This window comes from Syngnathus scovelli, chromosome 7 (assembly GCF_024217435.2).
Source record: "Syngnathus scovelli strain Florida chromosome 7, RoL_Ssco_1.2, whole genome shotgun sequence".
NCBI classification, from domain to species: Eukaryota; Metazoa; Chordata; class Actinopteri; order Syngnathiformes; family Syngnathidae; genus Syngnathus; species Syngnathus scovelli.
Window position 1 is genome coordinate 19,733,501 of NC_090853.1, and position 22,967 is coordinate 19,756,467.

The 22,967-nt window shown below is 49.7% G+C and overlaps 1 pseudogene; it reads right to left on the minus strand.

Annotated features, from left to right (window-relative positions):
• Positions 1-269: 269 nt before the first annotated feature.
• On the minus strand, positions 270-7,964 carry LOC125971967 (janus kinase and microtubule-interacting protein 3-like; annotated as a pseudogene).
• Positions 7,965-22,967: the final 15,003 nt, after the last annotated feature.

Here is a 22,967-nt window from a genome sequence, read left to right on the forward strand (position 1 = left end):
TTATTCTGACCCTTTTTAGTGCGCGTTTGGGGCAACAATCGTTTTTTGTGGCGCTCTCTTCTGGTTCAAAAGTGCCCTGCATGTGAATTTGCTTTTCCTGCCTTCTGATTGGATGAGCGCCGGTGTGACGCGGTGCCTCTGTCACCGTGGCGGGGGGTATACGTTGGCATCGGAGCGTCTGCCAACGTCTGAGACCGGCTGGCAGTGTATCGGAGGTGTCGAGTGCGGTGCCGCTGGAGCTCACTCACCAGCTGGTGTTAGGGCCACAGAATGAAGGCCAAGGAGAAGAATAGAAAGAGAAACAGAAACTTCTCCTCCAATTGTTTGATTTGTCTCTTCTGAGCTTCGATGAATTCTTTCAGCTCTTTGTTCCTCTAGGACGGACAAATGGAAAGTGGCATTCAAAAGCCAGTAAGCGTGCAAGTAAGTGCCGGGCTGGCTTTGGGCCCTTACCTGTTGCGCGCTGTGCAGCAGATCCATTCTCTCTTGGAGGATGCAAGCGTCGCGCTCCCTCAACTCGCACATCAGGGCTCGCTTCCATTGGTCCACGGCGCTCCTAAGCTCTTCTCTCTGATCCGCCGTCAGCACGTCATTCACGCCAGCGTGGCTGGCTTTTTCGCCGTCCGTGGCGGGGCAGTCCTGCTGCGGTAGCGCCTCGTACAACATGGCCTCCAGCTCCAGGATCCTCTGGGCCGCAATCCTCGTCCATCAGTGGTCCGGCGGGAGATTTGAGGGCGGCTTACCTTATGAGCCTGGTCCATGGAACACTTCCTGAAGTCCAACTCTTCATCCAGGTAGCCCTTCTGCTTGCAGAACATATCCTAGCACAGCTCAAGGTCAGAATTGTTGGGGCACATTGCCGGAGTTCCCCTTGGCTGATGTCGCGTGTCTGTCTACCTTCTCACTTTCAATGTCCAACATCTTCTGTTGAAGTGCTGACTTGGTCACTTTGATGTATTCTAACCACTGAGGAAAGGCTGCTGTCACATAAGCAGAATGCGAGAGCGTGCGTGGACGTGCGCGTTACCTTCTCGGCTAGGGTGAGAAGGGTCCTGGCGTGAATCACGACCACCTGCTCCTCGTTGGTGAGATTCTGCAAGAGCCCAAAGGCACAGCGTCAACAAGCTTCTTTCAGCGCAAAGCCTTCCAAAAGTCACATTTGAGCCGCCGAGTCTCGTGGAGTGCGAACATAAGGAGTTCGACATACACTTACGGCGTTATAGCCCAGGATGTCCAGCTTCTTCATCAGATCACTGATGACGATGTCCGGGGGAAAGGCGCAAGGAGCAATGTAAGGTGTTCTGGGACCTCGGGTTAAGGTTAGGGTTGCGAGGGACGCCTTACGTACGCTCACGCCCTCGGCCTCGCAGTAGATCTGCAAAGGGCTGAGGCCGTCTGGGAAAAGGACTTGCAGAAACTTCAAGACGGGGGAGCGCCACTCCCTCTCCTGAAAGGCAGAGGCATGCATCCGTCCGTCCGTCCGTCACATCTCTGGCCTCAACACGCTTGTGCGAGTCTTCCCACCTCCAGCTCCAGGATGCGGAACTCAAGCAGTTCGTTTTGGTCTCGGATATCCTGGATGTGCTCTTTCAGACGCGCTTCTTCCGCCTCCATCCGCCTGACCTGAAAAGACAGTCAGACCTCATCTGCGGGGCTTCCCGACAGGTGTGACGCCAAGCGACTCCGCCCAGCGCCTTTCTTTCCGTCACCTTTTCGGCCAACTGCTGATTGCTCTGACGCAGCAGCTGCTTCTCCTCCACCCACTTGACATTCTAGAAGAGACAAACGCGTGGACAGCTTTGGAATGTTGTGTCATTTTCATCCACAAATTCTTTGGTTGACTGGAAAATGACATTTGCTTTTCTCCGCATTTTCCCAGCCACGTTCGGGGGGGGGGGGTTGGTCCAGTAATGCCAGACGGATGAGTGACTGAAGAATGTAGCTATTTTGTCTGAGAAAAAGGTGTGCTCATTGATGAGCTTACCTGTCCTTGTTGCTTCAGCGCTGACTCCAGATCTGCTACTCTGCTTTGATAGTGACCCATTTCTACCATCAGCTTTTCTCTGGTCTGAAAGGAGGAGGAGGGAGGCTCCTCCTCCTCCTTTCAGACCAGAGAACACCCGAGGCTGGGTGAGAACGGGGAGGCTGCGACCCGGCCGGGGGTTGCGGGAAGGGGCGCCACCTTGATCTCCTTCTCGGCGTCGTAGTCCCCTTCGCTGGTCTGGGCTAGCAGAGCGTAGGCTCGTTGCAGCGCTTGATATTCTTGCGTCAGCTGGCGGTAGCGAAGCTCCGCCTCTTCATGCACACACCAATGCAACACAGCACTAGTACCAGAATCAGTCAGACCGGCGACAAAGCACCCGCGACGCAAAGACGAGTCCGATTCCAGGCTGAAGAGGAATGTTTGGTGCCAATACGCTGGCAGAAATGGCGGGCTACCTCTTCGGGTTCCGTGTCGGGGGTTCTGTCGGTGTGAAAAGACAAGGACGATCCGTCCGGGTCCACCAACACGTCTTCGTCGTAGCCGTAAAATGTTTCGATGACCTGCGGGCGCGGAAGCAAACATCTCTCTGAACAAACTGAAGCGACACCTCACGATGAATCGACGAGAGGAACGATAGCGAGAAAAAGGCCATTTCATCTTGCGCAACACCAAGCAGCCGCAAACAAACAGACTCACCTTGCAGGACCTCACGCTTTGTTCCTCCTCAGAGATTCTCGACGTCGGTATCGTAGCAGCAAATCTCTCTCCTGTCGACACAAATAATCCGCCTTTGAGATTCTTTGGATGCAAAGGGAACGAACGGCTCCGGCGCAGAAACAAACGCGACTCACAATGACATTTCTGACATGAGCTCCTGTCTCCAGAGCCTGAAAAACACGTCACCGGCGATGATTGGAGGGACGCTCGTCTTTTCCAAAAGTGACAACTACAGGGTGTGTCAGGGTTTTCCAGATTATCTTTACCGTATCATTGTGTTGCTTTGACTTTGACTGCGACCTGTAATAAATAATATTATTTATCCCTTATTTATCCCTATCGCTTATCCCTTCCTACACAAAGTCGTAAAACACTAGAGGTCAAGGGCTTCCTCTATTCAATCCACTCTTACACCCACCCTGTTTCTCTTAATTAAAATGCTCGTGCAGGAGCCGAGAGTCAGACTTCATTCGTACAACGGATGGACTCTCCACCTGCAGGTGTCCAAAAGAACTTACTTGTCTCCCGTGTGGTTCTTGCAAAATAAGTTGGAGCGAGCGCAACTCTAACAGGGTGCATTTTGCCACTAGCTGCCTACGGACAATGACGTCGCGCTCGCGGCTCATGGTTGACGGGCTGAGCAGCCGGGCAAGTCCGTCGTTTTCAGCGCACAGCGAGTGGCAAAGGCGCTGACAAAACGGGAGCTTTGAGCTGCTGAAAACGGCAAAACAAGTCTAAAGCGTGTTCAAACGCGTGCGCACAATGCTCCTGCTTGAAAGGTCGGAATTTAAGGGGCCAATTTTTTGGATGGCGGCCGCCGGCCAAGCTTTGGACGGAAAAGGTTTCCTGGCGACAGCGAGCGAGCGCGGCGCTGCCGTACGTGCACCGAGTCGCCTGCCTGAAGACCTTGGACAAGTCGTCGATGATGTGCCGCTGCTCCACAACTTGAAGGAACTCCATTTCACCGTCCTGCTGGCCGCAACCGCGGTCCAGGTCATTGAGCGAACTAGGCCTTCTCTGTGGAACACAAATGCAGTGGACTCTGTTGGCACGCCGCCGTTGTCCGCGTCGACTTACCAAGCTTGCCATCTCCTCGTTCTCCTGGGTGACAAAGCGCACTTTGTTTTCAAGGCGACACAGCACCAGCGAGAGTTCTTCATTCCTCCTGCTCAGGCGTTTGTTTTTGTACAGGAGTGGCAGAAACTGGCTTTCTGTTTCTCTCAGTCGCTTTAGCTGCAAGCATGAAGTGCGGGATGTGAAAGACGCACAACACGCGGGCCAGAACGTATCCATTCCTTTTGCATCGGTTTGAACGGAATCGTGGCTTTGGCTCCCAATAAAAGACATCTACCAGGCAACCGACTCGCCGCGCCGCTCAACTAATAAGCAAGCGCAATGGGTGCCTCGCTGGATGGCGCGCATCAAACGTAGCGCAAACCTTCAAGCGTGCCGTCAATAAATTACCAGTTCATTGCGCTCTTCAGAAAGCAGGGCGTTTCGATCCTCCAGTTTCCTGATGACTGCGCTGAGCTCAGCGATTTTCAGATGAAACCGTCGCGTGTCCCGATCCTCCTGAGACTGAAAACGCCCCGCAACACACACACACAAGCACTCGTTCAAAGTTCAAAACTGTTTTTGTGCTACCTTCCTCCAGCAACGAACTAAGTCATGCGTACTGCAAGTGTGTGATGAGGTGGCTTACGCAATGAAGAGGATTGCTAGTAGCGGCGTTGACCCCACTTCCAGGGTAGTTTAGGCCCGCCCTTTGGGAATCCCTCAGGGCAGCGATCTGCTGCTCGGCAGCCTGAGTCTGCAGCTGAAGGCGGTGGACGTGGCCGGCCCCAGGGCTTCATCCAAAACACTAACCGCTCTGTCTTTCAGCTTGATCTCATCCGTCTGGATGTACAAACGGGGAGCGCTCAGGCAGGCGGGCAAACTCATTTGCCAGAATTGTGACAAAAACAAAGAGAGCAACCGGCCAATTTTTTTCTTGAATCGACTAGAACACCTTTGCTGTGACAAAAGCGAAGCGAGCAACCGGACATTTTCTTCTTGTGAAATAGAATAGAATAGAATGCCTTAGGTGTCATTGCACTGCAGGTATACAACGAAATTGGGAACATAGCCACGCACCGCGCATCTGATCAGTCCTACCAGTCGGCGGATCTCCCTCTCGCAGTCTCTCTTGGTTCGGCTCAGCTCCTCCCGATGCTGGTGATGAGCCGATCGGAGCTCGGCCGCTCGGGACTGCCAGGCCTGCTGGGCCGCTGCCAGGGCTTCTTCCGCGCTCCTGGTGGAGGCGACACCGCTCGGTCTCCCGACACCGCCGCGTCTCCTCCACCTCCGCCAGCAAAGCGCCCCCCCTCCTCACCTGAGCAGACATTGCGCCACACCGGGCCGTTGAGACCGCAACGGAGCGCCGCGACGCTTACTGGGGACAAGCTACACAATACGGTAGCGGCCGCATCGAAGCCCGACGTGGCGTGCGGATAGTCAGACACGGATAGAGCGGATCACCTTGTCCATGGAGCCGTCCCTCAGGCTGAGGACCAAGGCATTCAGTCGCTGGATCTCTCCATCTTTGATTTTGATCACTCTCATCAGCTCCATTTCATGCTGCCGCAGTAATGTCTCCCTGGTAATGTAAAGTAATGGCTAACTCTTTCTGCTTCTCCTCATGGAGTTTGCTTTTGAGTTCCGTCATGGCGGCGGTGGCACGGTGGTGCTCCGCCCGCAGGTCCTGACTTCTCTCTCTCTCCAGACAGCTGACCTGACATGACTTAGACTTAGACAAACTTTATTGTCATCTTGTCTGCACATGGTGCATACAAAACGAAATTCCGTTGCATACGTCTTACAACAAAGTAGTGATATTGCAGTTGAATAGAAGTAACATATCCTATGAAAATGTATATATATACATATACTATATATATATATATATATATATATATATATATATATATATATATATATATATATATATATTAAAAATAAGTATAAAGTGCAGCAGTGATAATTATGCAATAGTGCAAGTAGGCAAAACAGTATTCAAGAGTGTGCAGAGGAATGCTAAACCATGTATTAAACTTCTATTTAAAGGGTTTATACAAGTTCAGTAAAGTTGGTAGTGCGAGATAGTGCAAGATAGAGGTCCGTAGTGTCATAAAGTACAGTTCTGTGAATGTGTGATGCAGAGTTCAGTTTAGAGCTCAACAGTTCTAGTGTTCAACAGTCTGATGACAGCAGGGAAAAAGCTGTTGCAGAACCTGGTGGACCTGCAGCGGATGCTGCAAACCTCTTCCCAGAGGGCAGCAGGGAGAACAGTCCATGGTGGGGGTGTGATGGGTCATTGATGATGTTACGGGCACGGGACATGCAGCGCTGAGATGAAATGTCCTGAATGGAGGGAAGAGGAGCCCCTATGATCCTCTCTGCTGTCCTCACCACTCTCCTCACGTTCTTCCAATCGGAGGCGGTGCAGCCTCCACACCACACAGAGAGACAGCTTGTCAGAATGCTCTCTATGGTGCTCCTGTAGAACGTCCTCATGATGGGTGGGGGCAGGTGGGCTCTCCTCATCCTCCGCAGGAAGTACAAGCGCTTCTGTGCCCTCTTGACCAGTGCCGTAGTGTTCATAGTCCAGGTGAGGTCTTTTGTGATGTGGACCCCCAGGAATTTGGTGCTGCTGACCACCTCCACAGCTGAGCTGTTGATGATCAGTGGAGCGTGGTGAGGCTGTTTTTTCCTGAAGTCGACGATGATCTCCTTCATCTTCTCCTCATTCAGGATCAGGCTGTTTTCTCTGCACCAGCCCACCAGCTGCTCCACCTCCTCTCTGTAGTCCACGTCGTTGTTGTCTCTGATGAGCCCCACCACCGTTGTGTCGTCTGCTGACTTCACGATGTGATTGGTGGTGAACCTGAGGACGCAGTCGTGTGTCATCAGGGTGCACAGCAGGGGGCTCAGGACGCAGCCCTGAAGGGAGCCTGTGCTGAGGGTGATGACATCAGAGGTGTTCTGTCCGACCCGGACTGACTGAGGTCTGTTGGTGAGGAAGTCTAGCAGCCAGTTGCGAAGGGGGGTGTTGAAGCCCAGGTGTTCCAATTTTCCTACCAGATGCTGTGGGATGATGGTGTTAAACGCTGAGCTGAAGTCCAGGAACAGCCTCCGCACATGGGTGTTCTTCTCCTCCAGGTGAGCCAGGCTCAGGTGAAGAACGGAGGAGATGGCTTCCTGAGTGGAGCGGTTTTGCCGGTCGGCAAACTGGAACGGGTCAAATAATAGGGGGAGTCTGGAAACGATGTGACCTTTAAGCAGCCTTTCGAAGCACTTCATCATAACCGGAGTCAGTGCAACAGGCCGGTAATCATTAAATGAGGTGATTTGAGGTTTCTTCGGCACCGGAATGATGGAGGCAGTCTTAAAGCACGCCGGCACTGTGGCTTGGCCCAGCGAGGTGTTAAAAATGTCTGTGATGACCCCAGCCAGATGACTTGCACATTCCCTGAACACACGCCCAGGAATGTTGTCCGGGCCAGGGGCCTTACAGGGGTTGACTCTCCTCAGGGTCTTCAACACATCGGCGGAGTCAAGGCAGAGTACCTCCTCTTCCTGATGGGGGACAGTTTTAACTGCTGGAGTGCCGTTTAGTGCCTCGAACCTCCCAAAGAAGTTATTTAGACCATTTAGAAAGTCAGCATCAACTACACCCACCGGGGGGGGGGGGGGGGGGTGAGTTGTCGTCTGTAATCGCCCGTATGCCTTGCCACATACTCCTGATGTTTTTGACGTCGTGGAAACGATCCTGAAATTTTCGACTGCGGTCTCGCTTCGCTATTCTGATGGCACGGTTCAAGTTGGCTCTCGCTGTCCTCAGTGTCTCCTTGTCGCCAGACTTGAAAGCAGAGTTCCGCGCTCGTAGCGTTTGACGTACCTCCTCAGTCATCCAGGGTCGTTGGTTGCCCCGGGTGATGATATTCTTAGTGGTGCTGACGTCCTCGGTGCATTTGTTGATGTAGGCTGACACAGTCATGGCACACGCATGTCTAATCTACATCGGGAAAACTGGGAGGGAGGGAGGCAGGCAGGGAGGCAGGCAGGGAGGCAGGCAGTGTCTGTCTGTTGAGGTTTTCACCTTGTTCTTCTCCTGCTGAAGTTCTAACTGGACGTCCATCAGTTTGGTTCTCAGCTCGTCATTGGCGGCCTGAAGGGCGTCCGTTCGCTCCGCCTTGGCCCGCCCTGCCGGAGCTCGTTTGGACATCTCTTACTCGAGTCTCGCCCGGTCGTCAGTCAGAGATCACAACATTTGTACCTGGAGAGCACAAACGCAGCGCTGTTTTCCACTGGCTTCGAACTCAACTTCAATCGGTACCGTAACTTACAACATCATAAACATAGAACTAGCTTGACTTATTCATTGAATAAATGCATTTGGTTCTTCAAAACTGCATCACGCAACATAGCGTGACCGAGACGGCCGTTATCCACCTGCGTGAAGTTATTTGGTGAAATGAATGAGATGTTTAAGACACCATCGTTCTGTCTCTATGTAGATGAAGGGAAATAATCGATTGCTGAAGGTCCAAAGGTGTTGTGATAAACAAATAAACATATTAGTGATTAGTGACATATTTGTGATAAACATATTAGGCAGGATAATCACATATGTTAACGTGACTGCCCACACTGTATTTATTTATGGTTATTTGTTAAATCGAGTACTGTTAGACATGAAATAGGAAGTGTTTAACATAAATGGAAGACGAAAGGGGTACTCACCATTGTAGCTCCTGCTGGTCAATGATACGAGCCTCTTCTTGCAGTGGAAAACATACAGCCAACAAACACCGTGGAACCTAAAGGAATGAAATTAAACATTAACATTTAGCCTAAACCAACATTCACAGATACAACGCAACGCAAACTACACAAACGTAAATCTTTTTAAACACAATGAGTTGTACTTACCGTGTACGCTCTAGACGGTCCACTTGCAAGCAGAAAATAAAGATATTTCTGTTGATAATCGTCGTGTTTGTATCCGGTGTCTCGCTCAAGGCCATTGCGCCCACAGATTTGAATTTTGGCGAGAGTTCAGCCTATTGACGTCATTTCCGCGGTGTAATACCCGCATATCTGAAACGGCAAAGTTAAGAGTAGAGTTAAATAAAGTTTTTAGTCAACGCAATAATTTACAACCGTTGACCAGTCGAAATAATCGTCGAAATTTGGCGTCTGTGGCTGGAAGCAGACGCCGAGTTCGACATTCCTCCCAAACGCCACACTCCCTCGCTTTTCAGGGCTAAAAAAAAACAGTTGTAATTACCTTGTACGCTCTAGACGGTCAAGTTGCAAGCTGAAAACAAAAATATTTGCCTTGTAAGTCATCGTGTTACTAACCGCTGTGTCTTGTTTGCCAGAATTGCCGCTTTCCTACTTCCTGTTGCAAGCCACGCCCACGGATTATAATTTTGCCGTGAGTTCCGCCTATTGACGTCATGTCCGCGTCACATGACTGCGACGTAATATTATCTAAAACTGTTTGTGCGGTATTGTGTTGTTCTGTGCGGTATTGTGTTATTCTGTGCGGCGTCGTGTTGTTCTGTGCGGCGTCGTGTTGTTCAGTGCGACGTCGTGTTGTTCAGTGCGGCATGGTGTTGTTCAGTGCGGCATGGTGTTGTTCAGTGCGGCATGGTGTTGTTCAGTGCGGCATAATGTTGTTCAGTGCGGCATAATGTTGTTCAGTGCGGCATGGTGTTGTTCAGTGCGGCATGGTGTTGTTCAGTGCGGCATGGTGTTGTTCAGTGCGGCATAATGTTGTTCAGTAAGCCGTAATGTTGTTCAGTGCGGCATGGTGTTGTTCAGTGCGGGATGGTGTTGTTCAGTGCAGGATGGTGTTGTTCAGTGCGGCATGGTGTTGTTCAATGCGGCATGGTGTTGTTCAGTGCGGGATGGTGTTGTTCAGTGCAGGATGGTGTTGTTCAATGCGGCATGGTGTTGTTCAGTGCGGCATGGTGTTGTTCAGTGCGGCATGGTGTTGTTCAGTGCGGCATGGTGTTGTTCAGTGCGGCATGGTGTTGTTCAGTGCGGAATGGTGTTGTTCAGTGCGGCATGGTGTTGTTCAGTGTGGGATGGTGTTGTTCAATGCGAGATCGTGTTGTTCAGTACGGGGTGGTGTTGTTCAGTGCAGGATGGTGTTGTTCAGTGCAGGATGGTGTTGTTCAGTGCGGCATGGTGTTGTTCAATGCAGGATCGTGTTGTTCAGTGCAGCATGGTGTTGTTCAGTGCAGCATGGTGTTGTTCAGTGCGGCATGGTGTTGTTCAATGCGGCATGGTGTTGTTCAGTGCGGGATGGTGTTGTTCAGTGCGGCATGGTGTTTTTCAGTGCGGCATAATGTTGTTCAGTGCAGCATGGTGTTGTTCAGTGCGGCATGGTGTTGTTCAGTGCGACATAATGTTGTTCAGTGCGGCATAATGTTGTTCAGTGCGGCATGGTGTTGTTCAGTGTGGCATGGTGTTGTTCAGTGCGGCATGGTGTTGTTCAGTGCGGCATGGTGTTGTTCAGTGCGGCATGGTGTTGTTCAGTGCAGGATGGTGTTGTTCAGTGCAGGATGGTGTTGTTCAATGCGGCATGGTGTTGTTCAGTGCGGGATGGTGTTGTTCAGTGCAGGATGGTGTTGTTCAGTGCGGCATGGTGTTGTTCAGTGCGGCATGGTGTTGTTCAGTGCGGAATGGTGTTGTTCAGTGCGGCATGGTGTTGTTCAGTGCGGCATGGTGTTGTTCAGTGCGGGATGGTGTTGTTCAATGCGGGATGGTGTTGTTCAGTGCGGGATGGTGTTGTTCAGTGCAGGATGGTGTTGTTCAGTGCGGCATGGTGTTGTTCAATGCGGCATGGTGTTGTTCAGTGCAGGATGGTGTTGTTCAGTGCGGCATGGTGTTGTTCAATGCGGCATGGTGTTGTTCAATGCGGCATGGTGTTGTTCAGTGCGGCATGGTGTTGTTCAGTGCGGCATGGTGTTGTTCAGTGCAGCGTAATGTTGTTCAGTGCGGCATGGTGTTGTTCAGTGCGGAATGGTGTTGTTCAGTGCGGCATGGTGTTGTTCAGTGCGGGATGGTGTTGTTCAGTGCGGCATGGTGTTGCTCAGTGCGGCATGGTGTTGTTCAGTGCGGGATGGTGTTGTTCAGTGCGGGATGGTGTTGTTCAGTGCGGCATGGTGTTGTTCAGTGCGGCATGGTGTTGTTCAGTGCGGCATGGTGTTGTTCAGTGCGGCATAATGTTGTTCAGTGCGGCATAATGTTGTTCAGTGCGGCATAATGTTGTTCAGTGCGGCATAATGTTGTTCAGTGCGGCATAATGTTGTTCAGTGCGGCATAATGTTGTTCAGTGCGGGATGGTGTTGTTCATTGCGGCATGGTGTTGTTCAGTGCGCCATAATGTTGTTCAGTGCGGCATGGTGTTGTTCAGTGCGGGATGGTGTTGTTCAGTGCAGGATGGTGTTGTTCAGTGCGGCATGGTGTTGTTCAATGCGGCATGGTGTTGTTCAGTTCGGGATGGTGTTGTTCAGTGCGGCATGGTGTTGTTCAGTGCGGCATAATGTTTTTCAGTGCGGCATGTTGTTGTTCAGTGCGGCATGGTGTTGTTCAGTGCGGCATGGTGTTGTTCAGTGCAGCATAATGTTGTTCAGTGCGGCATGGTGTTGTTCAGTGCGGAATGGTGTTGTTCAGTGCGGCATGGTGTTGTTCAGTGCGGCATGGTGTTGTTCAGTGCGGCATGGTGTTGTTCAGTGCGGCATGGTGTTGTTCAGTGCGGGATGGTGTTCAATGCGGGATCGTGTTGGTCAGTGCGGCATGGTGTTGTTCAGTGCGGCATGGTGTTGTTCAGTGCGGCATCGTGTTGTTCAGTGCGGCATGGTGTTGTTCATTTCGGCATAATGTTGTTCAGTGCGGCATAATGTTGTTTAGTGCGGCATGGTGTTGTTCAGTGCGGGATGGTGTTGTTCAGTGCGTTATAATGTTGTTCAGTGCGGCATGGTGTTGTTCAGTGCGGCATGGTGTTGTTCAGTGCGGCATGGTGTTGTTCAGTGTGGCATAATGTTGTTCAGTGCGGCATAATGTTGTTCAGTGCGGGATGGTGTTGTTCAGTGCGGGATGGTGTTGTTCAGTGCGGCATGGTGTTCAATGCGGAATGGTGTTGTTCAGTGCAGGATGGTGTTGTTCAGTGCGGCATGGTGTTGTTCAGTGCGGCATAATGTTGTTCAGTGCGGCATGGTGTTGTTCAGTGCGGCATGGTGTTGTTCAGTGCGGCATGGTGTTGTTCAGTGCGGCATGGTGTTGTTCAGTGCGGCATGGTGTTGTTCAGTGCGGCATAATGTTCAGTGAGGCATAATGTTGTTCAGTGCGGCATAATGTTGTTCAGTGCGGCATGGTGTTGTTCAGTGCGGGATGGTGTTGTTCAGTGCAGGATGGTGTTGTTCAGTGCGGCATGGTGTTCAGTGCGGGATGGTGTCTTTCAGTGCGGCATGGTGTCGTTCAGTGCGGCATGGTGTCTTTCAGTGCGGCATGGTGTCGTTCAGTGAGGCATGGTGTTGTTCAGTGCGGCATGGTGTTGTTTAGTGCGGCATGGTGTTGTTCAGTGCGGGATGGTGTTGTTCAGTGTGGCATGGTGTTCAGTGCGGCATGGTGTTGTTCAGTGCGGTATCGTGTTGTTCAGTGCGGTATCGTGTTTCTCAGTGCGGTATCGTGTTGTTCAGTGCAGTATCGTTGTGTTGTTCGTATTGTGTTGTGTTGTTCGTAATGTGTTGTGTTGTTCGTATTGTGTTGTGTTCTTCGTATTGTGTTGTGTTGTTCGTATTGTGTTGTGTTGTTCATATTGTGTTGTTCATATTGTGTTGAGTTGTTCGTATTGTGTTGTGTTGTTCGTATTGTGTTGCCTTTAACACTTAGCCTCTAACACTTAGCCTCTAACACTTAGCCTCTAGCATCTAGAAGGTAAATAAAGAGGAAGGAAGGACTCACCGGTGACGTCTTCGCCCACGTCCAAGCGTTGTACTTTGTATTTTCATCCTTCTGACAGTGGAAAACATAACCAACAAACACCGTGGAACCTAAACGAATGAAAGAAAACTATCATTTGGCCACAACCAACATTCACAGATACAACACAATGTGACGTGCGGGGTTGAGGTTAAAGGTTGAGTGAAGGGCCCTCGTTTTAAACTACTTTTTTGAAAAGGATTGGGAACAAGTAAGACGTATTTAATTTATTTAATGGGAAGTAGTAAGAGCTATTGAATTTAATCTATGTATTATATTCTTTTGTATTGTAATCTGTTGTATTCTTTTGGATTGTATTCACACTAACCCCACTAAAACTTCAGCCCACAAAAACTCGCCTCTGGCGCCTAGCCTCTGGCACTTAGCCTCTAACACTTAGCCTTTAACACTTAGCCTTTAACACTTAGCCTTTAACACTTAGCCTTTAACACTTAGCCTAGAAGGTGAATAAATAGGGTTAAAGGTTGAGTGAAGGGCCCTCGTTTTAAACTACTGTTTTGAAAAGGAGTGGGAACAAGTAAGACGTATTTAATTTATTTAATGGGAAGTAGTAAGACTTATTAAATTTATTTAATCTACTTTTCTTCCCAGGCAAAATTTGATGTACTCACCATTGTAGCTCGCTCCTGGTCAATGATACGAGCCTCTTCTTGCAGTGGAAAACTTGCAGCCAACAAACACCGTGGAACCTAAAGGAATGAAATTAAACATTAACATTTCGCCTCGACCAATTTTCACACGTACAACGCAACGCGGCTACACTTCTGCTATTACAAACGTAAATCTCCTTAAACACAATGAGTGTTACTTACCGTGTACGCTCTAGACGGTCCAGTTGCAAGCAGAAAATAAAGATATTTCTGTTGATAATCGTCGCTGCTCAGTGGCTCACGGCCATCGGGCCAACAGATTTGAATTTTGGCGGAGGTTCCGGCAATTACGTCATATCCGCGGCACATGACTGCAACGTAATACCCGCTTATCTGAAACGGCAGTTAAAAGTAGAGTTACATCAAGTTTTCTTGGAACCTAAACGAATGAAAGAAAACTATCATTTGGCCACAACTAACATTCACAGATACAACACAACGTGCGGGGTTGAGGTTAAAGATTGAGTGAAGGGCCCTCGTTTTAAACTACTGTTTTGAAAAGGAGTGGAAACAAGTAAGACGTATTTAATTTATTTAATGGGAAGTAGTAAGACTTATTAAATTTATTTAATCTACTTTTCTTCCCAGGCAAAATTTGATGTGCTGCAATTCCAAATTTCCAAAGTGAATGAAGGAATGAAGTCCTTTAAATTATGATTTTGTATAAATACTAGGCATAAACACAAAATCGACGGCACAAAATGGGCAGACTTTACTTGTTTGAAAAGGACTGGTTACAAGACAGACTTTTTTAATTTATTTAATGGGAAGAAGACTTATTTAGTTTAATTGATCTATTTTTGTTCCCTGGCAAAATTCGATTTGCTGCAATTCCAAATTTCCAAAGTGAATGAAGGAAAGAAGTCGTTTAAATTATGATTTTGTTTAAATACTAGGCATAGACACAAAATCTACGGCACAAAATGGGCAGACTTTACTTGTTTGAAGAGGACTGGTTACAAGACAGACTTTTCTGATTTATTTAATGGGAAGAGGACTTATTTAGTTTATTTAATCTATTTTTGTTCCCTGGCAAAATTGGATTTGCTGAAATTGTATTTTGCCAAATCTCGATTTGAGACCTGATAGGAAGTATTAAACGCTTAGTTAAATCAATACAAGTTGGTAATAAGAGCGAGTAATGTTGGTTGAACCGATGAATGAAGGTTGAAAGCAATTTAAATTATGACTTTGTATAAATACTAGATATTAACAGAACATCTACTGCGCAAAATGGGCAGAGTTTACTTGTTTGAGAAGGAGTGGTTTATTCAAAACTAAGATTTATGTAATCTGTTTGTTCCCAGGCAAAATTGGATGTGATGCAATTCCAAATTTCACCACATGATGGTGCCCAATTTTGACTTCATAGGACATATTAAACACTTAGCTTGTTATTATGTTCAAGGTAATCAGATTTGTTTATCATTCTAATGGCCTCTTCAAAACTATTCTGGATTACTACTTTGGATCTATTCTACATTACTTGGCAACAACATACTCTGTAACAGATTAGGCAGTATAATCACATATGTTAACTTGAGAGTGCCCACACTCAATCTACTTATCGTGATGTGTTAAATCAATTACTGTTAGACATTATTTGTCTGATAATCTACCAAATCTTTGAATTGAAGAATTTGTGATTTAATTAATAGCTTGTTCAGGGTAATCAGACTTGTATATAATTCTAATGGCCTTCTTTTGAAAACTATTCTGAATTACAACTTTGGATCTTATATTACTTTGCAACAATCTACTCGGTGACAGATTAGGCAGTATAATCACATATGTTAACTTCAGTGCCCACACTGTATTTATTTATGGTTATTTGTTAAATCAAGTACTGTTAGACATGAAATAGGAAGTGTTTAACATAAATGTTATGGCTACTCACCATTGTAGCTCGCTCCTGGTCAATGATACGAGCCTCTTCTTGCAGTGGAAAACTTGCAGCCAACAAACACCGTGGAACCTAAAGGAATGAAATTAAACATTAACATTTCGCCTCGACCAATTTTCACACGTACAACGCAACGCGGCTACACTTCTGCTATTACAAACGTAAATCTCCTTAAACACAATGAGTGTTACTTACCGTGTACGCTCTAGGCAAAATTGGATGTGATGCAATTCCAAATCTATCTGAAACGGCAGTTAAAAGTAGAGTTACATCAAGTTTTCTTTTTTAATCAACACAATCATTTACAACCGTTGACCAGAAAGAATCGTCGAAATTCGACGTCCCCCACAAACGCCACGCTCACTCGCTTTTCAGGGCAACAAAAGTACTTCTTTTTAAAAACGATGAGTTGTACTTACCGTGTACGCTCTGGACGGTCCAGTTGCAAGCAGAAAATAAAAATATTTCTCTTGTTAGTCGTATGTTACCATCCGCTGTGTCTTTGTAAACATCGCCGCCGTTTTCCTACTTCCTGCTGCGAGCCACGCCCACGGATTTAAATTTGGGCGGAAGCTCTTTCCATTGGCGTCGTTTTCGCGTATAGCAAATCCGATTGGTTGGGAAGGGGGCACGGTTATGCAGCCGAGGGGTCCTGTGATCGGTGGGATGTAAAGTAGGCGTCGACGTCACGTCCGCGTCACGTGACCACGACGTGGCAGACGTCAGCTAGCAACCGCTGTTTTGTTTAGTAGACTTACAGTTGTTATGCATTGACATAATGGCGCACACACCAAATAGATTTAAATAAATTAAATAATTCTTCTGCCCACTCTCTTTTAAACAAGTTAACTCTCCCCGCGGATTTGAATTCCGGCGAAAGTTACGCCCATCGACGTCACGTATGTCACGTGACCACGACGTGGCAGATGTCATATAGCAACCGCTGTTTTGTTTAGTAGATTTACAGTTGTTATGCATTGGCATAATGGTGTGCACTCAAAATAGATTTAAATAAATTTAATATTTCTTCTGCCCACTCCCTTTTAAACAAGTTAACTCTGCCCACGTCCATTGACGTCTTGTCTGCGTCACGTGACCACGACGTAGCGACGTCATATAGTAACCGCTGTTTTGATCAGTAGACTTACAGTTATTATGCGTTGACATAATGGCGCACTGGTTAGCATGGCCACCTCTTAAGCATGATGTTGCGGGTTCGACGCCTGATCAATGTTAGCATGGAGTGAGCTGAAGTGCATGGCGCTGAAGATTTGAATCTTTGAAATGCGCTGAGGTCTGACATATCAGGCAGAATGGTTTGCCATCACGTTCAACAAAAAATAGAAACTTTCCCACTCTGATTAAAACGTCCTGTGTTCATCTACGTATTTTCGTTTTGCGGTGCCTCTTTTCCCTGCCATTTCGAGAGCCCAATTGACACTCATAGTTTAAAGAAATGTGTTTGCCCATCCTACTTTGTGGAATTTCACCACATGCGCTTTTGACCAAAATACCAAATTGAACTCAAGTGAAGCCAACACGCACAACCCCCCCCCCCCCCCCCCCCCCCCCCACACACACACACACACAAATGTTGATATGAACATAAAAGAGCCGCATGCGGTTCGGGAGTTGCGGCTTGGCCAAACCTGTACTATACAACTTTATTTGTATAAAATTTTCACAACAGCTGTCACACAAACAAAGCGGGAAAAACCGAAGACGTGCGTGTTCCGCCCACGCTGGATTTATTTGCACCTTTGAAAAGACACCGTATTGCCGCAGATGTGGCAAAGAGTACTTTTGGGCATCTGAGACGGAAGGATGTCCAAAGCATCACGTCACCTGCTCTGGTAGGCATGGTGGTGGGACGTTGAGGTCAACCGCTTTGGGGTTGGCTGAATCTTTGATCGCAGGATGCCACACACTTGAAGACAGAAGCAGAAAAGCAGAGCTAAATGCAAAATGTACTCACCGGTGACTCCAATTTTTTTCCCCCCTGAAGAAACAGCTGGACGGGTGGCCCCGGCTGGCCAGTGGGACTCTTGTTATTCTGACCCTTTTTAGTGCGCGTTTGGGGCAACAACCGTTTTTTGTGGCGCTCTCTTCTGGTTCAAAAGTGCCCTGCATGTGAATTTGCTTTTCCTGCCTTCTGATTGGATGAGCGCCGGTGTGACGCGGTGCCTCTGTCACCGTGGCGGGGGGTATACGTTGGCATCGGAGCGTCTGCCAACGTCTGAGACCGGCTGGCAGTGTATCGGAGGTGTCGAGTGCGGTGCCGCTGGAGCTCACTCACCAGCTGGTGTTAGGGCCACAGAATGAAGGCCAAGGAGAAGAATAGAAAGAGAAACAGAAACTTCTCCTCCAATTGTTTGATTTGTCTCTTCTGAGCTTCGATGAATTCTTTCAGCTCTTTGTTCCTCTAGGACGGACAAATGGAAAGTGGCATTCAAAAGCCAGTAAGCGTGCAAGTAAGTGCCGGGCTGGCTTTGGGCCCTTACCTGTTGCGCGCTGTGCAGCAGATCCATTCTCTCTTGGAGGATGCAAGCGTCGCGCTCCCTCAACTCGCACATCAGGGCTCGCTTCCATTGGTCCACGGCGCTCCTAAGCTCTTCTCTCTGATCCGCCGTCAGCACGTCATTCACGCCAGCGTGGCTGGCTTTTTCGCCGTCCGTGGCGGGGCAGTCCCGCTGCGGTAGCGCCTCGTACAACATGGCCTCCAGCTCCAGGATCCTCTGGGCCGCAATCCTCGTCCATCAGTGGTCCGGCGGGAGATTTGAGGGCGGCTTACCTTATGAGCCTGGTCCATGGAACACTTCCTGAAGTCCAACTCTTCATCCAGGTAGCCCTTCTGCTTGCAGAACATATCCTAGCACAGCTCAAGGTCAGAATTGTTGGGGCACATTGCCGGAGTTCCCCTTGGCTGATGTCGCGTGTCTGTCTACCTTCTCACTTTCAATGTCCAACATCTTCTGTTGAAGTGCTGACTTGGTCACTTTGATGTATTCTAACCACTGAGGAAAGGCTGCTGTCACATAAGCAGAATGCGAGAGCGTGCGAGAGCGTGCGTGGACGTGCGCGTTACCTTCTCGGCTAGGGTGAGAAGGGTCCTGGCGTGAATCACGACCACCTGCTCCTCGTTGGTGAGATTCTGCAAGAGCCCAAAGGCACAGCGTCAACAAGCTTCTTTCAGCGCAAAGCCTTCCAAAAGTCACATTTGAGCCGCCGAGTCTCGTGGAGTGCGAACATAAGGAGTTCGACATACACTTACGGCGTTATAGCCCAGGATGTCCAGCTTCTTCATCAGATCACTGATGACGATGTCCGGGGGAAAGGCGCAAGGAGCAATGTAAGGTGTTCTGGGACCTCGGGTTAAGGTTAGGGTTGCGAGGGACGCCTTACGTACGCTCACGCCCTCGGCCTCGCAGTAGATCTGCAAAGGGCTGAGGCCGTCTGGGAAACGGACTTGCAGAAACTTCAAGACGGGGGAGCGCCACTCCCTCTCCTGAAAGGCAGAGGCATGCATCCGTCCGTCCGTCCGTCCGTCCGTCCGTCCGTCACATCTCTGGCCTCAACACGCTTGTGCGAGTCTTCCCACCTCCAGCTCCAGGATGCGGAACTCAAGCAGTTCGTTTTGGTCTCGGATATCCTGGATGTGCTCTTTCAGACGCGCTTCTTCCGCCTCCATCCGCCTGACCTGAAAAGACAGTCAGACCTCATCTGCGGGGCTTCCCGTCAGGTGTGACGCCAAGCGACTCCGCCCAGCGCCTTTCTTTCCGTCACCTTTTCGGCCAACTGCTGATTGCTCTGACGCAGCAGCTGCTTCTCCTCCACCCACTTGACATTCTAGAAGAGACAAACGCGTGGACAGCTTTGGAATGTTGTGTCATTTTCATCCACAAATTCTTTGGTTGACTGGAAAATGACATTTGCTTTTCTCCGCATTTTCCCAGCCACGTTCGGGGGGGGGGGGGGGTTGGTCCAGTAATGCCAGACGGATGAGTGACTGAAGAATGTAGCTATTTTGTCTGAGAAAAAGGTGTGCTCATTGATGAGCTTACCTGTCCTTGTTGCTTCAGCGCTGACTCCAGATCTGCTACTCTGCTTTGATAGTGACCCATTTCTACCATCAGCTTTTCTCTGGTCTGAAAGGAGGAGGAGGGAGGCTCCTCCTCCTCCTTTCAGACCAGAGAACACCCGAGGCTGGGTGAGAACGGGGAGGCTGCGACCCGGCCGGGGGTTGCGGGAAGGGGCGCCACCTTGATCTCCTTCTCGGCGTCGTAGTCCCCTTCGCTGGTCTGGGCTAGCAGAGCGTAGGCTCGTTGCAGCGCTTGATATTCTTGCGTCAGCTGGCGGTAGCGAAGCTCCGCCTCTTCATGCACACACCAATGCAACACAGCACTAGTACCAGAATCAGTCAGACCGGCGACAAAGCACCCGCGACGCAAAGACGAGTCCGATTCCAGGCTGAAGAGGAATGTTTGGTGCCAATACGCTGGCAGAAATGGCGGGCTACCTCTTCGGGTTCCGTGTCGGGGGTTCTGTCGGTGTGAAAAGACAAGGACGATCCGTCCGGGTCCACCAACACGTCTTCGTCGTAGCCGTAAAATGTTTCGATGACCTGCGGGCGCGGAAGCAAACATCTCTCTGAACAAACTGAAGCGACACCTCACGATGAATCGACGAGAGGAACGATAGCGAGAAAAAGGCCATTTCATCTTGCGCAACACCAAGCAGCCGCAAACAAACAGACTCACCTTGCAGGACCTCACGCTTTGTTCCTCCTCAGAGATTCTCGACGTCGGTATCGTAGCAGCAAATCTCTCTCCTGTCGACACAAATAATCCGCCTTTGAGATTCTTTGGATGCAAAGGGAACGAACGGCTCCGGCGCAGAAACAAACGCGACTCACAATGACATTTCTGACATGAGCTCCTGTCTCCAGAGCCTGAAAAACACGTCACCGGCGATGATTGGAGGGACGCTCGTCTTTTCCAAAAGTGACAACTACAGGGTGTGTCAGGGTTTTCCAGATTATCTTTATCGTATCATTGTGTTGCTTTGACTTTGACTGCGACCTGTAATAAATAATATTATTTATCCCTTATTTATCCCTATCGCTTATCCCTTCCTACACAAAGTCGTAAAACACTAGAGGTCAAGGGCTTCCTCTATTCAATCCACTCTTACACCCACCCTGTTTCTCTTAATTAAAATGCTCGTGCAGGAGCCGAGAGTCAGACTTCATTCGTACAACGGATGGACTCTCCACCTGCAGGTGTCCAAAAGAACTTACTTGTCTCCCGTGTGGTTCTTGCAAAATAAGTTGGAGCGAGCGCAACTCTAACAGGGTGCATTTTGCCACTAGCTGCCTACGGACAATGACGTCGCGCTCGCGGCTCATGGTTGACGGGCTGAGCAGCCGGGCAAGTCCGTCGTTTTCAGCGCACAGCGAGTGGCAAAGGCGCTGACAAAACGGGAGCTTTGAGCTGCTGAAAACGGCAAAACAAGTCTAAAGCGTGTTCAAACGCGTGCGCACAATGCTCCTGCTTGAAAGGTCGGAATTTAAGGGGCCAATTTTTTGGATGGCGGCCGCCGGCCAAGCTTTGGACGGAAAAGGTTTCCTGGCGACAGCGAGCGAGCGCGGCGCTGCCGTACGTGCACCGAGTCGCCTGCCTGAAGACCTTGGACAAGTCGTCGATGATGTGCCGCTGCTCCACAACTTGAAGGAACTCCATTTCACTGTCCTGCTGGCCGCAACCGCGGTCCAGGTCATTGAGCGAACTAGGCCTTCTCTGTGGAACACAAATGCAGTGGACTCTGTTGGCACGCCGCCGTTGTCCGCGTCGACTTACCAAGCTTGCCATCTCCTCGTTCTCCTGGGTGACAAAGCGCACTTTGTTTTCAAGGCGACACAGCACCAGCGAGAGTTCTTCATTCTTCCTGCTCAGGCGTTTGTTTTTGTACAGGAGTGGCAGAAACTGGCTTTCTGTTTCTCTCAGTCGCTTTAGCTGCAAGCATGAAGTGCGGGATGTGAAAGACGCACAACACGCGGGCCGGAACGTATCCATTTCTTTTGCATCGGTTTGAACGGAATCGTGGCTTTGGCTCCCAATAAAAGACATCTACCAGGCAACCGACTCGCCGCGCCGCTCAACTAATAAGCAAGCGCAATGGGTGCCTCGCTGGATGGCGCGCATCAAACGTAGCGCAAACCTTCAAGCGTGCCGTCAATAAATTACCAGTTCATTGCGCTCTTCAGAAAGCAGGGCGTTTCGATCCTCCAGTTTCCTGATGACTGCGCTGAGCTCAGCGATTTTCAGATGAAACCGTCGCGTGTCCCGATCCTCCTGAGACTGAAAACGCCCCGCAACACACACACACAAGCACTCGTTCAAAGTTCAAAACTGTTTTTGTGCTACCTTCCTCCAGCAACGAACTAAGTCATGCGTACTGCAAGTGTGTGATGAGGTGGCTTACGCAATGAAGAGGATTGCTAGTAGCGGCGTTGACCCCACTTCCAGGGTAGTTTAGGCCCGCCCTTTGGGAATCCCTCAGGGCAGCGATCTGCTGCTCGGCAGCCTGAGTCTGCAGCTGAAGGCGGTGGACGTGGCCGGCCCCAGGGCTTCATCCAAAACACTAACCGCTCTGTCTTTCAGCTTGATCTCATCCGTCTGGATGTACAAACGGGGAGCGCTCAGGCAGGCGGGCAAACTCATTTGCCAGAATTGTGACAAAAACAAAGAGAGCAACCGGCCAATTTTTTTCTTGAATCGACTAGAACACCTTTGCTGTGACAAAAGCGAAGCGAGCAACCGGACATTTTCTTCTTGTGAAATAGAATAGAATGCCTTAGGTGTCATTGCACTGCAGGTATACAACGAAATTGGGAACATAGCCACGCACCGCGCATCTGATCAGTCCTACCAGTCGGCGGATCTCCCTCTCGCAGTCTCTCTTGGTTCGGCTCAGCTCCTCCCGATGCTGGTGATGAGCCGATCGGAGCTCGGCCGCTCGGGACTGCCAGGCCTGCTGGGCCGCTGCCAGGGCTTCTTCCGCGCTCCTGGTGGAGGCGACACCGCTCGGTCTCCCGACACCGCCGCGTCTCCTCCACCTCCGCCAGCAAAGCGCCCCCCCTCCTCACCTGAGCAGACATTGCGCCACACCGGGCCGTTGAGACCGCAACGGAGCGCCGCGACGCTTACTGGGGACAAGCTACACAATACGGTAGCGGCCGCATCGAAGCCCGACGTGGCGTGCGGATAGTCAGACACGGATAGAGCGGATCACCTTGTCCATGGAGCCGTCCCTCAGGCTGAGGACCAAGGCATTCAGTCGCTGGATCTCTCCATCTTTGATTTTGATCACTCTCATCAGCTCCATTTCATGCTGCCGCAGTAATGTCTCCCTGGTAATGGCTAACTCTTTCTGCTTCTCCTCATGGAGTTTGCTTTTGAGTTCCGTCATGGCGGCGGTGGCACGGTGGTGCTCCGCCCGCAGGTCCTGACTTCTCTCTCTCTCCAGACAGCTGACCTGACATGACTTAGACTTAGACTTAGACAAACTTTATTGTCATCTTGTCTGCACATGGTGCATACAAAACGAAATTCCGTTGCATACGTCTTACAACAAAGTAGTGATATTGCAGTTGAATAGA